At 40.8% G+C, this 14,123-nt stretch overlaps 1 long non-coding RNA gene across 1 annotated transcript in view; it reads left to right on the top strand.

Annotated features, from left to right (window-relative positions):
• Positions 1-602: 602 nt before the first annotated feature.
• LOC106967218 (uncharacterized) overlaps positions 603-14,123 on the top strand; it is a 49,179-nt gene continuing 35,658 nt past the window's right edge. The window contains exon 1 of the long non-coding RNA XR_008299190.1: positions 603-3,796. This is a non-coding gene — a long non-coding RNA (uncharacterized LOC106967218). The remainder of the gene's footprint in view (positions 3,797-14,123) is intronic.

Below are 14,123 nucleotides of genomic sequence, written 5' to 3'. Positions count from 1 at the left end.
TTATTACTGTTGGGTCTTTCATATATGGCTTTTAAGATCTTGAGGTATGATCCTTCTACACCTACTTTCTGGAGGGTTTTTATCAAGAACGGATGTTGTATTTTGTTAAATGCTTTCTCTGAATCTGTTGAGAGGATCATGTGGTTCTAGTCCTTTCTTTTATTGATGTGATGAATCATATTGATTGTTTTGTGGATATTGAACCAGCCCTGCATCCCAGGTATAAATCCCACTTGGTCGTGGTGAATAATTTCTTTAGTGTATTGTTGGATCCAGTTGGCTAATATCTTGCTGAGTATTTTTGCATCTATGTTCATCAGGGAAATTGGTCTGTAGTTCTCCTTTTCAGTGGGGTGTTTGGTTTTGGAATCAAGGTAATACTGGCTTAATAGAAAAAGCTTGGAAGTTTTCCTTCCATTTCTATTTTTTGGAACAACTTCAAGAGAATAAGTGTTAACTCTTTCTTAAATGTTTGGTAGAATTTCCCTGGCAACCATCTGGGTTTATATGTTTCTAGGACTTTGTCCATTTTTTTCAGACTGCCCATTTTATTGGCGTATAATTGCTCATAATATTCTCTTATTATTGCTTGTATGTCTGCTGTGTTGGTTGTGATCTCCCCTCTTTCATTCTTGATTTTATTTATTTGAGTCTTTTCCTTTTTCTTTTTCATCAAACTGGCTAGTGATGTATCAATTTTGTTAATTCCTTCAAAGAACCAGCTTCTGGTTTCATTGATCTGTTCTACTGTTTTTTGGTTTCGATAGCATTAATTTCTGCTCTAATCTTTATTTCCTGTATTCTACTGGTTTTAGGTTTTATTTGCTGTCCTTTTTCCAGCCCTTTAAGGTATAAGATTAGGTTGTGTATCTGAGACCTTTCTTCCTTCTTTAGGAAGGCCTGGATTGCTATATACACCCCTGTTTTGGCCACCTTTGCTATGTCCCAGAGGTTTGGGTCTGTGGTGTTATCATTTTCGTTGGTCTCCATGAACTTTTTAATTTCCTCTTTAACTTCTTGGTTAGCCCATTCATTATTTCATAGGAGTTCTTTAGTCTCCAAGTATTTGTTATCTTTCCAAATTTTTTCTTGTGGTTGATTTTGAGTTTCGTAGTGTTGTGGTCTGAAAATATGCATGGCATGATCTTGATCTTTTTGTACTTGTTGAGGGCTGATTTGTGTCCTAGTGTGTGATCTATTCTGGAGAATGTCCCATGTGCCCTGGAGAAGAATGTCTATTCCACTGCTTTAGGATAAAATGTTCTGAATATATCTGTTAAGTCCATCTGGTCCAGGTGTAATTCAAAGCCATTGTTTCCTTGTTGATTTTCTGTTTAGACGATCTTTCCATTGCTGTAAGTGGGGTGTTGAAGCCCCCTACCATGATGGTATTATTATCAGTGAATTTCTTTATGTTTGTTATTAATTGATTTATATATTTGGGTCCTTCAAATTTGGAGCATAAATATTTATAATTGTCAGGTCTTCTTGGTGGTTATATATGATATATCACCTTAATTATGATATAATGCCTATCTTCATTTTTGTTAGTCTTTATTTTAAAGTCTAGATTGTCTGATATAAGTTTGGCTACTCTGGCTTTCTTTTGGCAACCATTAGCATGAGAGATGGTTCTCCATCCCCTTACATTCAGTCTGAAGATGTCTTTAGGTCAAACGTGGGTCTCTTGTTAACAGCATATAGACGGATCTTGTTTTCTTATCCATTCTGTTACCCTATGTCTTTTGATTGGAGCATTTAGTCCATTGACGTTTACAGTGAGTACTGAAAGATATGAATTTATTGCCATCATGTTGCTTGTAGAACTGGAGTTTCTGGTGGTGTTCTCTGGTACTTTCTAGTCTTTGTTGCTTTTGGTCTTTTTTTGTTTTGTTCTTGTTTCCATCTTTTCTCCCCTCAGAGAGTCCCTCTTAAAATTTCTTGTAGGGCTGGTTTAGTGGTCACGAACTCCTTTAATTTTTGTTTGTCTGGAAACTTTTTATCTCTCCTTCTATTTTGAATGACAGCTTTTCTGGATAATGAATTCTTGGCTGCATATTTTTCTGATTCAGCACATTGAATATATCATACCACTCCTTTCTGGCCTGCCAAGTTTTTGTGGATGGGCCTGCTGCAAACCTGATCTTTCTTCCCTTGTAGGTTAAGGGCTTTTTTTCCCTTGTTGCTTTCATGATTGTTTCCTTGCCTGAGTGTTTTGTGAATTTGACTGATATGCCTTGATGATGGTCGGTTTTTGTTGAATCTAGTGGGAGTACTTTGTGCTTCCTGGATTTTTATGTCTGTGTCTTTCCCCAGGTTAGGAAAGTTTTCCACTATGATTTGCTCACACAACCCTTCTACCCTTCTTTCTCTCTCTCCCTCCTTTCTGGGACCGCTATGATTCTGATGTTGTTCCTTTTTAATGAGTCACTGATTTCTCTAATTCTTAAATTGTTCTTTTTTGCCTTAGTCTGCCTCTTTTTTTCTGCTCCATTATTGTCCATAAGTTTGTCCTCTATATCATTGATTCACTGCTCTGTCTTATCCATCCTTGCCACCGTGGCATTTATTCAAGATTGCAGCTCAGTTATAGCATTTTTTATTTCATCCTGACTAGTTTTTACTTCCTTTATCTCCTCGGAAAGGGATTCTAGTCTATTTTCAATCCCAACTAATATTCTTTTTACCATGATTCTAAATTCTGGTTCAGACATCTTGCTTGTATCTGTGTGGATTAAGTCCCTGGATGTCATTTCTTCCTGCTCTTTCTTTTGGGGTGAATTCCTTTATTTGATTATTTTGAAGGAGAAAAGGAATTAATAAGGTAAAAAAAAATAAAATTAAAAACAACACACACACACAATATCAAATAAATGATGCTAAATCCTACGTGTGTTTTGTTCTGGTTGTTGAAAGGAGCCTGATAGATTAGAGAAAAAAGGAAGAAAAAAAAAGGAAAAAGTTTGAAAATTTGAAAAAATGAATACAATGAAATATAATAAAATGAATTGATGGAAGTAAAATAGAATTTGAAAAAAATTACAAAATAGTAAAGAATATAGTGAAAAACATTAAAGAAAAATATTTTTAATAAAAATTGAAAGTAAAAATAAAACTTTTCTCTTTCTGTGTTCAAGAAAAAGAAAAGAAATGAAAGAAAAAAATAAAAAGATGGATCAATGAACAGACTGAAATAAGATTGAAATTACCTCGTTTTCCCCTAGAAGTCAAACTGTGAAGCACTTTACAGGCGGTAAACTAAGCAGGTGGAGACACTTGTGATCCTGAAGAGTGAGGTTGGCTCAGTTGGGCAGGCTTAGTGTAATGGCTCTGTTCTCCACTAGATGGCGCTGCTTGGTTTACTGGGGTAGATTGTTTTGGCGCTTGTAGGTGTGTATGCGCATGCTCGGGAAGCTATGGCGTCACCCAGGTACCCAGTCTCTGTTCTCCCCGCTCAGCAATCATGCGCCTGTCCGTTGTCTCCAGCTTCCCTCCATTCCCTGCCTTTACGCTTGCCCTGACGTGACCAAGCCGTCAGGTTGCCAGGCAGCACCTCCCTCCTGAGTTTTATCTCCAATGCGACTGTGTTTCCCAACCTCTCGCCTCTGAGGGACTGCGGTTTGACCCGCTCAGACCTTCTCGCAGAGGGTCTCACCGAGCAATGGCTGGTGCTGGCTGCACCCAGGAACGTTCGGGAAACCTCGCTGCTGCTGATGCCCAGAGACTGTGGCTGGGTGCCAGCCCCACCCAGAAGAAGTTCAAGCAGTTGTGTAGCAGCAACGTTTCAGGGATTATGGTAAGTCACAACACACATTTGGCACCAATCTTCACCCTTAAGGCCCTTGTTCCAGCACCAGCTAATGTGGTTATTCTCTGGGGTCTGCTGGGGCCTTTGCCTCTACCAGATGTCCTCCAAGCAGGGGGTGTGAGCCAAGGACCCCCCAGAGCTCACTCTGCTCCTGGGGATTCACCCTTCCCACCAGAGCACCACCAGGTATTGAACTACAGAGTTTGAGACTCTGTGCTCCCCCTGTTCATAGAGCCTTAATGGAATTTAAACCCTCTCCTTTCTCCTTTTTCCCTTTTTGTTCAGTCCCTGTGGCTGTTTCCACTTTTCCGCTTTCTCTCCGGCTGCTTTTAGTGGCGGGGGGGGGGGGGGGGTGCTTTTCCCGAACTCTCCCCCCATCTCCGTCCCCTATCTGCAAGCAAAGCAAAAACAACTCCCGGCCCTCCGCGGCTTCTATCTCCCCCAGTTCACCTCTCCGTGCAGGGTACCTGCTGAGTTTTGTGGTTCAGGTTGTGTAGATTGTTGTGTTAATCCTCAAATCAGTTTTCTAGATGTGCAGGATGATTTAGTGTTGTTCTGGCTGTATTCCATGGATGGGAGATGCAAAAAAAACTTCCAAGCTGTTCTGCCATCTTGACCCCTCCCCTCATTGTGGTTTTGATTTGCATTTCCCTGACGCTGAGTGACCATCTTTTCACATGTCTGATGGCTATCTGTATGTCTCTGTGGAGAAATGTCTATTCAGGTTCTCTACCCATTTGAAATAGGATTTTTTTTTTTTTTGGATATTGAATTGGGTGGGTTCCTTATATATTGCGGATATTAATGTCTTATGGGTTTTATCATTTGCAAATATCTTCTCCCATTAAGTAGGTTGTCTTTTTGTTTTGCTGATGGTTTCCTTCACTGTGCAAAAGTTTTTTAGTTTGATGGAGTACCCGTTGTTTATTTTTGCTTTTGTTACCCTTGGAAAATAAGTTTATTCACTGACTTCAGTGCAGCTAAAATTGGACAAGTTACCAGGAAGCATCGTCCCAAATGCCCACATGCCTGCATTTTCTCTTTGTGGGTGATGACACTGAGAACATTCTGTTCTCACAGATGGCCTCCTTTTGAAACGTGAAAAGAAAACTGTAAACAGCAGTTTGCAACCTGTTTACCCACGTTCTCCTATGCCATAGTACCCTTGCAGCTGTGTCTGCCTAGAGAAGAATGCAGGAAACAGTGGTAATGGCTTCCCTCTTCTCACTCTGAAGGACCAATTTGGAAGGGCATAAGATGAGACTCTCACACTAGCCAGGAAGTGCTGGCCTCAGTTCGGGTGCCCAGTAACTATCAAGGAGCATCAGAGAGCCTGGAGACCCCCTTTGGCTACTGAAGTTCATATGTGACCACACTGCATAACATTTACGCACTGGGTATATCCACAACCCAAGTACTGACGGCCACCTAGGCCCACTTAACTGAAGAAGTAAGGTGGACTGTGGGCATTGGCACAGCCTTAGGAAGTTAGAGGACAGACAGGCACTTTCCAAAACTCTGAAACAAAGATTTAGTCACTAGTACCCTAGTAGCTCTAAAGTGTTAACATTGCAGGATTCCACAAATCCATAACTTCCTCTAAGGGAATTGGTTCTGCACTTAGTTCAGTACTTCACAAACCACAGAATGAAACATATGGGATTGAGTAAACAAATCTTCTATCCTTTGGTGCCATCACAAACTTCTGGGTCACCTCCTGTTGATGGATACTTGTTGGGCGAAGAACTTGGAATACCATAGACTGCATTTTATATCAAATGCCTTCAGACAACCTTGAGAGTTAAACCCATTCTTAGAGGAAGGAGAAATGAGAAATAGGATAATTAAGAGTCTGATGGAAAAAAAAATTCTAAGAAAAACTATAGAGACACAGACACAAATAGGAATCCAGTTTCTAAAAATTAAGTAGAATTGGAGCCCAAAAGTAGTGTATGACTGTGGGACCTCCCAGGGGCAGGGGAAACTGGGCAGGTTGAATCCCAGTGTGATTGAACTCCTGCCGATCCAGGGGCCACTCAGAGGAAAAGCAGCTAGGGTGAGAGGCTGACCAGAGAGCGGGACATGCCACAGTAGCAAGAGGAGGTCAGGTCTGTTTCAACTCCTTCACAGCCAAATGGTGGTCTGGCCATGGCACTGGAGTACTTGTCCTTGAGAATTTAATTTGCAAGTGTAATTCATGTTTCCCTAGAGAATGCCACTCTAGGGTACCACAAGACACCGTGCCATGTACAGTGTTCAGACTCCCAACAAAGTCTCCCCAGCATTTCTGGGAAACCTCAGAGAATGTCTAGAAGGCTCCCACTGAGTAACAAAATTTTTATCACTGACTAGATGCCAGGGCTTCTCTTCCAGCTGTGTCCCACCACCACGGGGCTTATAAGCTCCCACTACACCACCACAATCTCTGTGCCTCATGTTATCAGAATTGCTGTTGATCTTATTCTTTGCCACCACCGGTGTTGAAGCTGGCCTTGTGTCTTCATCCCTTTGGTTGCTATAATGGAATACCATAGACAGAGTGGTTTACAAACAACAAACGCTTGTTTCTTCAAGGCTCTGTTGGCTGGGAAGTCCAAGATCAAGGCACTGGCAGATTCACAGTTTGGTGAAGACTTGCTTCCTGCTTCCTGGGTGGCCATCTTCTCGCTGTGTTCTCATATGGCCGATGGGGCAAGGAAGCTCTCTGAGGTCTCCCTTATAATGGCACTAATCTCATTCATGAGGAGAGGCCTCACCCAAAGGCCCCACCTCCACATATCATCATATTGGGGATTAGGTTTCAACATATGGATTGGAGAAGGATACAAACATTTAGTCTATAGTGCCTTTAATGTCACCACTCCCCATCACTGTTCCAAGGCTGCACTGTGCTCAAATCCACAGTGTCCTACAGTGGCCCCCTTACAGCACTTCCTGATGTTCTCAGCATATTACAGACACTGTTTAGAGTTCTCTTGTATCTAGGTTGACTGAAGCATTTTTGCTGGGCAGAGCTTGTGTGCCTGACCCTGTTCTCTTTTAGGATGGTTCTTTCCTGGAATATTTATCATGCCAGGTTACCAGACATGCTCAGAAATGCCTAAATTCAGCAGGGAACCTGACTTAGTTTCCAATGAAAACCACCTTGCTGATTGTGGTTTTTTTTGAATCTGGTATCTACCCAGAACTGTACCTGGTTTTGTGGCAGAAAATAAGTGGAGTGCATTGCTTTTGTCTTGAGAAACTTAAAAACATGTTAGGAAAACAAGATATGCTCCTAAAATAACCGGTTAAGTAGCAAAATCAAGTGAAATACAAGTGATTATTGAAATGTGCAATACAGAAATTAGAAGATTGTGAATCATCTTGTGTCACATACTGAAGTGCTGAGAAAGCTTGTAGAGGAAAGATTTGAGTTTGATCCTAACTGATCTTGGCTGTCAGTGACAGGAACCCAATTCAAATTCCCTTAGAGAAGGAACCGTACATCCAGAGTTCATCTGTCTTCAGGCATAGCTAGATGCAGTCATCAGAATTTAGTCTTCACTGTTGCTTTGTGTTTAGACAAAGGTAGACTAGTGAAGGGTTTTCTTAACATGCCCAAGGCAGCATGTTAGTACATTTTCTTTGCGGATAGGCTATTGAATAATAATAACTATGATTTATTGAATCTTTACTAGGTGTCAGGCACATTTATTTTATAGATGAGGAAACCAAGCATACTTTAGGGAGATAATGCAATCCTTCTGACAGACCATGCAAGTGGCAAGGCTGATAATGAAACCTGATACTGTAGTTGTCTAACTTCTGAATTCATGTTTTATACAATTGTGCTCTTTTGAACAAATTCACTGTTGTGTCCTACCCATCTTCATAGCCTCACTGAAGTCTGTTAATGGCAGGAATGACCATTTTAGAGTGGGATATCCACTGACTGAGTCCCTTGTTGGCCCTGCCCTCCTCTGAGACTCTTCCCAACTAATAGCTCAGTGAGCAACTGGGACATGTTAAGTGATCATGAAGAGCTGTATTGCCATTGTATCCCCTCTTCTTCCATCTGGCACCTAAGTAGCAGATCCTGGTGTAACAATAACACAGTGACAGCCCCAGTGGAATGCAGAACGGGCTCTGTGAATGGACTGAGACTAGTGGCATGTTGCATTAATGGTGACCCCATTTCTTGTTTCTCTGAATGTCAGGGTCCAGGTATAAAAGAGAACAGAATGATGTGGTGAGCCCAGAATGGATGAAATATGGTCTTAGATTGGAAGAGTAAAAGTATGGTCTTGAATTTTAGATTAAGCTCTCTAAAATGCGTCTCATAGTGCCTCACACTAAGCAGGTTCACATAATTGTAAGCTGGTATTATTACTGCTACTACTACCAGTACTGTTACTACTGCTGCTGCTGCTGCAATTGCTACCCCTCCCCCTTCTCTTCTTCCTCCTCCTCTATCTATTATACTGGTTGTACTTTTTATAAAACAGCATAATGATGTTTATAATGAAATACTTCTTAATGATAACATCAGTCAGGATTCTTTTGATGGCAAGTAACAAAAGAGCTACTCAACTCAACATGGCTTAAGTGTAAAGAGATTTATTATTTCCTATAAGAAGTCCAGTCATGAGGCAGTTCCTAAACCAGTTAATTCAGCACCCAGCTATGGAGTAGAGTACCTAGTTCTTTCCATCTTTGACCTGCCAGGTTAACTGTGCTAGTTTTTATTCTCATGCTTATCCTCCAGTGGTGAGAGATGATGGAGGCATCTCTATCATATTCCCACACATCCATATTGAAGGCTGGGAAAGAGAACCCTACTTCACTGCGCCTCTTTTTAAGAGTGAGAAAAAATTTCCCAGAAATTTCTCTGCAGACTTTACCTTCATCTCAGTAGCAAGAATTGTGTCACATGGCCATTCCCAAAGCAATGACTGGCCAAGGGAAATATAATCCCCATAACTGGTGTGAGGGGAAGTGGCCTGTACTTTCTAAAGTCTATGTACTCTTGAACAATGTCAGGGTTTGATTAGCATGAAAAGAATTGGAAGATGGCCATTCGGTGCACAACCAGCAGGATCAGCCACAATGATGTTGCTGGAGCTGTCTTTCAATGTAAGCAAACTGATTGCAGCCTGAATTTTCCACAATTCTATGTTTTCCACTCCTTGAGAATAGTAAGAATCAAAATGGAATGATTTTGGAGCTGAATAAAGTGTATCAATCATATATATTTTTCCTGTAGTTATGTCTTGTTTTTATTATGAGAACTGAGATTTCATCAAGCTAAAAACAAGATCTCCAGTGGTTACTTGACCCCAGTGACTTTTTTTTTAAACCTCTATACTGAGTTAAGAAAGCCCAGAACAGACTTCATTAGGCTTGAACATTATTGTGAGAATAGAGGGTGGAGAACTAAGAAAAGCATGTCATCAGAAATGTCCTATTTCCAGTCTTTAAATATATTCGTAATACTTTCAAATGTAAAGGAGGTAGTAGGAAGAGTGAATACCTTTATTTGATGGAATCAAAATCTTAAAGATTGTAATAGAACTGGCCATTGGACTAAGAGAATTAAAACTAATTTTCATGAGAAAAAGCAAATAGAAGTTCCTTAATCAGACCTCAAAAGCAATTATTAAAATATGAAAAGGTAGTGTAGGGGTATGTGTGAGGTAGGAAATCTGATTCTACTTATGAAAAATAACTTATACATTGAGTCAGGAAAGTTAGTTTATATTGCAGTAACAAATAACCCCCAAATCATGTGCATAATGCAACAAAAGTTTATTTTTTAGTCAAAGTGTGCTGCATGTCCAGGCAATATGCCAGGGCATCTGTCCTCCGTGTGTTGGCTGAGCATTCCAGCTTGATTCAATCCATGACACTTCCTAATCAACACATGAGTTGACAATTGCTTGATGGGAAAAAGCGGGCTGGAAAGTTGAGAATGAGTACTTAAATGTCTCAACTTTGAATTGACATATGGGACCTCTGCTTTTTTTTTTCATTGACCAGAGATGGTCACATAGTCAGCTAACTTCAAGGGTTGGAGACATGTATTCCTCTCAAGTGCCTGGGGAATAGAGCAGAATTGGCCAGTGATGACCAGAAGCATCATTAATTTGTCTATCACACAAATTTTAGTGGGAAGTTCATTATGAGTCCAAAATACCATTAGGCTGTTAGAATCTATGTAAATGTGAGGCTACATTGATAGTAGTAAAATCTCAGACTAATAGAGCTAATAATGAGGTTACTTCCCTACTCTGGACAGAATGTTCATTGAGTGTTGTGCTCATTCAAGGGACTATAAGAGGTCCTCTGGGGGTGTGAGAGGAGAGGCTAAATGCAGAATGGTCAACAGCTCTTTATGTTTACACTGGAGAAGTCTTCTGAGGACAGTTAGCCCTCTATCCTCAAATATATTAATATTTGATTTGCTTTACTGAGCTGTGAGTGGTAATTTACAGGGAGGAATGTTTCTGTTCAATTTGAGTCTTTTTCAGTCAAAACTACATGGATTGCCCCATGGGGAGGAGAGTTCCTTCTCAAGGGTGGAGTCTGAGCATAGGATGAACCTCCTCTTTGGAACAAAGTTTGAAGGAAAAGGAAAATCCAAGCATCATATGGCTCATTGGACTAGATAGCCCTTAAAGATGCTGCCAGCCCCACATTTGATAATCAGGTGGTTCTTAAATCGCCTATCACTCCCATCTGGGTGATTACCCCAGGACTTCCCAAACCCACTGGCACTTGCTTGGGCTTCCTTCCAGAGTCCTGGACCATATATTGCTGGTGCCTGGCTACACAAATAAGAAACTGATGACTTCTATGCCAAAGGTAAAGAAGATGGGGTGTGGTTCTGAGCACTGGGTTGCTGTATTTTATCCAGAATTGTATTCATAAGGCAGCTCCAAGTCATTCCAGAGCTAGTTATGGAAACATATGAGAAGCCACATACCCTGTTGTCTTTCTGCAATGAAGCTGGGCTGAACTAATGCAAACCAAATTTGATTTAAACCAAAAATAAAATCAAGAAATTCTTGTTAGAGAATTTGTATGTAATTTTATCCTTGAGTGAATTTTTATAGCTGAGTTGGAAACTCTATCAAATAGATATTAGAACTTCTTTGACAACCTTTGACGTACATGTTAGCCAGGGTGTGCATGTGGACTATCCAGAACTGCCCTGCTGAGCCACCAGGGGTTAACTACATTCTTCACTCAGTAATCATTTCCTGACATCTTCCTGATGACACACACTCACACACACACACTTTTTTCTTCTTGTTTCAATTCATGAGTTGCACTTTCTTGGTTACTATGGCTGCAAATTGTTGATACTGGATTCATAGTCAGGTTTTTATTCCTTTTTGTCATTTTTTCCCATGAACTAATCAGCCACAGTGGAGTTAAAAGTACGAATAAATGTGAACCTTCCACAAAGCATTTTTATATTCTATTGCCATTCCCTTCATACCCTTTGTCAGTTAGAGTTGTTAACATAAGAAAATAAAAAGGTTCAGCCTCCTCCCCTTTCCCATCTCCTCTTCCTTCTCATTTCCCGAGCTTCAGAGGAGAAGAACCATCAACCATTTCCCATCAGGACTCTCTGTAGAGTAACATATGTCCTCAATTACTGGGATGAGAAACTGAAGGCACCTTTTGGGTTGGTGATGGATGACTGGTTGGCCTCTGCTCTTTGTTGGATCTGCACCACGGATGCCACAGTTTCAATGAGTTATTTGTCTTGCGTAGGCAGCAATGTTTGGTAGTAATAATATTGGCTAACCTTTATTGAGTGCTTGCTGTGTGTCAGGCACAGTTCTGCGAATTGTATATGCTTCACCCACTTAATCCTTGCTACAAGCCTGTGAAATAGGTACTATTAGTATCTCTGTATGAAGAGAGGCACAGAAAGCTTGAGTAACTTTGCCAAAGTCACACAGCCAGGAAGTGGTCAAGCTGGGATTTGAACCAAGACAGTTTAGTTGTAGGATTCAAGCTCATTAAGCACTGTGCTAGACACCAGTACCACAAAGTATCACAACCTTGTTGAGTTTTGATTTCGGGGGTCCTTTTAGGTCTCAATTTTTCATTTATAAAATATTTCTCCACTGAAATTGAAATGAAGCTGACTCAGCCTTGACCCTGAAGTAATAGACGCACATAGTGAAATACTTGATCATGTGATGTGGAGGGGGGAATGTATAAACACTGTTTAGTCATGTGCATTCAGTGATCTACTGCAAGTGCCTCCTGACTTATAAACCATTCATACAAAATCACCCTCTCTTTTCCAATTCTTGCACCATTGACAGAAAAGTGATTTTTTTTTTTAAAAAGGAACTTTTGAGTGAATATTTAGGTATAGAGGTGAGTATGGAAAATGTCACTAGTACAACCCATTTTGCTGATTTCAGTAGATACCTGGGCCTTACATTTTTATTTGTTCCAATTATTTGACAACCTTCTCTACCTGCCCATGTTAGCAGGATTCCATTGTGTTCTTGTCCACTGTGGTGATGAGACGTCCCCTCCCAGGTCCTGCCCTGGCTCTGGATACACCTCACCCTTGGAGTTCAAGGTTTAGGCTGTCTTTGGCTATATGTTAAGGATCAGCTATTGCTTCCCAAACATAGCCACCACACCAAGGTGGCTGGTCTAGATGAGCCAGTAAGATTGTAACCCCAGCTATACTTCTGGAATTAGTTTTCCCCACAAAATAGTAGCTCTGTTTACTGATCCAGCCTCCCTGCCCAAGGGGTTCTGCTTTGGGGCATGTGATGTCTCAGTGAACCTCTGTTAGGACCATCTCAATCCGTAGGAGAGGCTTTAATCCTGATGAACCCTACATGCATCTCAATAGTTTTTAGACAGTTCTGTGTAACACACCCTTTTCCCTGGAGAGCAGCCAAGTCTGCTTAATTGAGACCATTCAGGTGTTACAAGGAAACATCAAGGATAGTCCATCCCAGGGTGACTTTCTGCATCTACATAGGTATAAAAGCTGTTGGCAGTATATTTTCTAAAAGCATATTCAAGTTATGCTTCATTGGACATCTTGCTAGAGAAATATGACAACTTCTCAGGGTATCAGAAACTTAGGCAGACTCCCAGGTGGGTCCAGCCTTTCTACCCCAATAAGATCTACCTGGTTAGAGGCAGTTCCCCAGAGAGAGGGCATGGCTATTTCCAGAAAGAGAGAGAGTTGCTGGACAGACAGATGAAAGGTGACCAATACATATAAAAGTATGTCTGGCCTGTTTAACTCTGGGTTTGTGAGAGGAGGAAGAAGCTATCTTTTCAACTCTAGGTGGTCCTGTTTTCACTGAAGGAAACAAGATATTGCCCATCATTGGGTATTGAGGAGGGCACCTTTTGGGATGAGCACTGGGTGTTGTATGGAAACCAATTTGACAATAAACTTCATATATTGAAAAAAAAAGATATTGCCCATCATTTATGTCACTACTGTAGAAAATTAATTTTGAGTTGAATAAAAATTTGCGACAACTATGTGGACTCAGAGTTAGGAGGAAGATAAAGGAATTACTAAACAAAGATTGGTGCCATTGCCTCAGTATCTCAAACCCTTAAATACTCAAGCTCTATGCCCAATTCCACTGGGACTACAATGCATCAATCCCATTAATTAAGAACATACAGGTAATTTACACATTGGGCAGTGTCATCTCAGAAATAAGAGGGCACCAAAGAGAGCACCAGGAAATGCCAGAATCATTTGGATGACCCATATGCATCTCAGTAGTTCTAAGACAGTTCTGTGTAACACACCCCTTTTCCTGGAGAGCAGGGAAGGAGAGAAATTACCATCTCATCTCTTCTTTTATTTCCTCTTTGCCTTCCCCAACTTCCTTCTTTGAATGAATAAGTTGCTAAGGAATAGGAATGCTTGGCAAAAGCATTTTCCTTTGGAGCAAGGGAAAATTAATATTTTGGGGGTGGGGAGGTTGGGGATGTGTAAGCATGAAGCCAAGGGTTTGATTTTCCTAGAAATATGGTGCCTGGCTGGCTCAGTTGGTAGAGTGTGTGACTGTTGATCTCAGGGCTGTAAGTTTGAGACACAGGTTGGGTGTAGAGATTACTTAAAAACAAATCTCAAGAAAGAAAATTTCTAATTAACAGCTGGCAGCTACACAAAACATCTTGCACCCTATGGGAAAGCCAGGACTGAAAGGTTGGGTGGAATGAGAAGGCCTGATGCAATCACATTCCATTGGACACATATCCTTTCCTGTGGGTAAATACTGTCCTGGGATATCATGCTCTGTTCCTAATAAATTTCAAC

This window comes from Acinonyx jubatus, chromosome B3 (assembly GCF_027475565.1).
Source record: "Acinonyx jubatus isolate Ajub_Pintada_27869175 chromosome B3, VMU_Ajub_asm_v1.0, whole genome shotgun sequence".
NCBI lineage: Eukaryota > Metazoa > Chordata > Mammalia > Carnivora > Felidae > Acinonyx > Acinonyx jubatus.
Note: the sequence above shows the minus strand (reverse complement) of the source record. Positions and strands in the feature narration are given on the sequence as shown.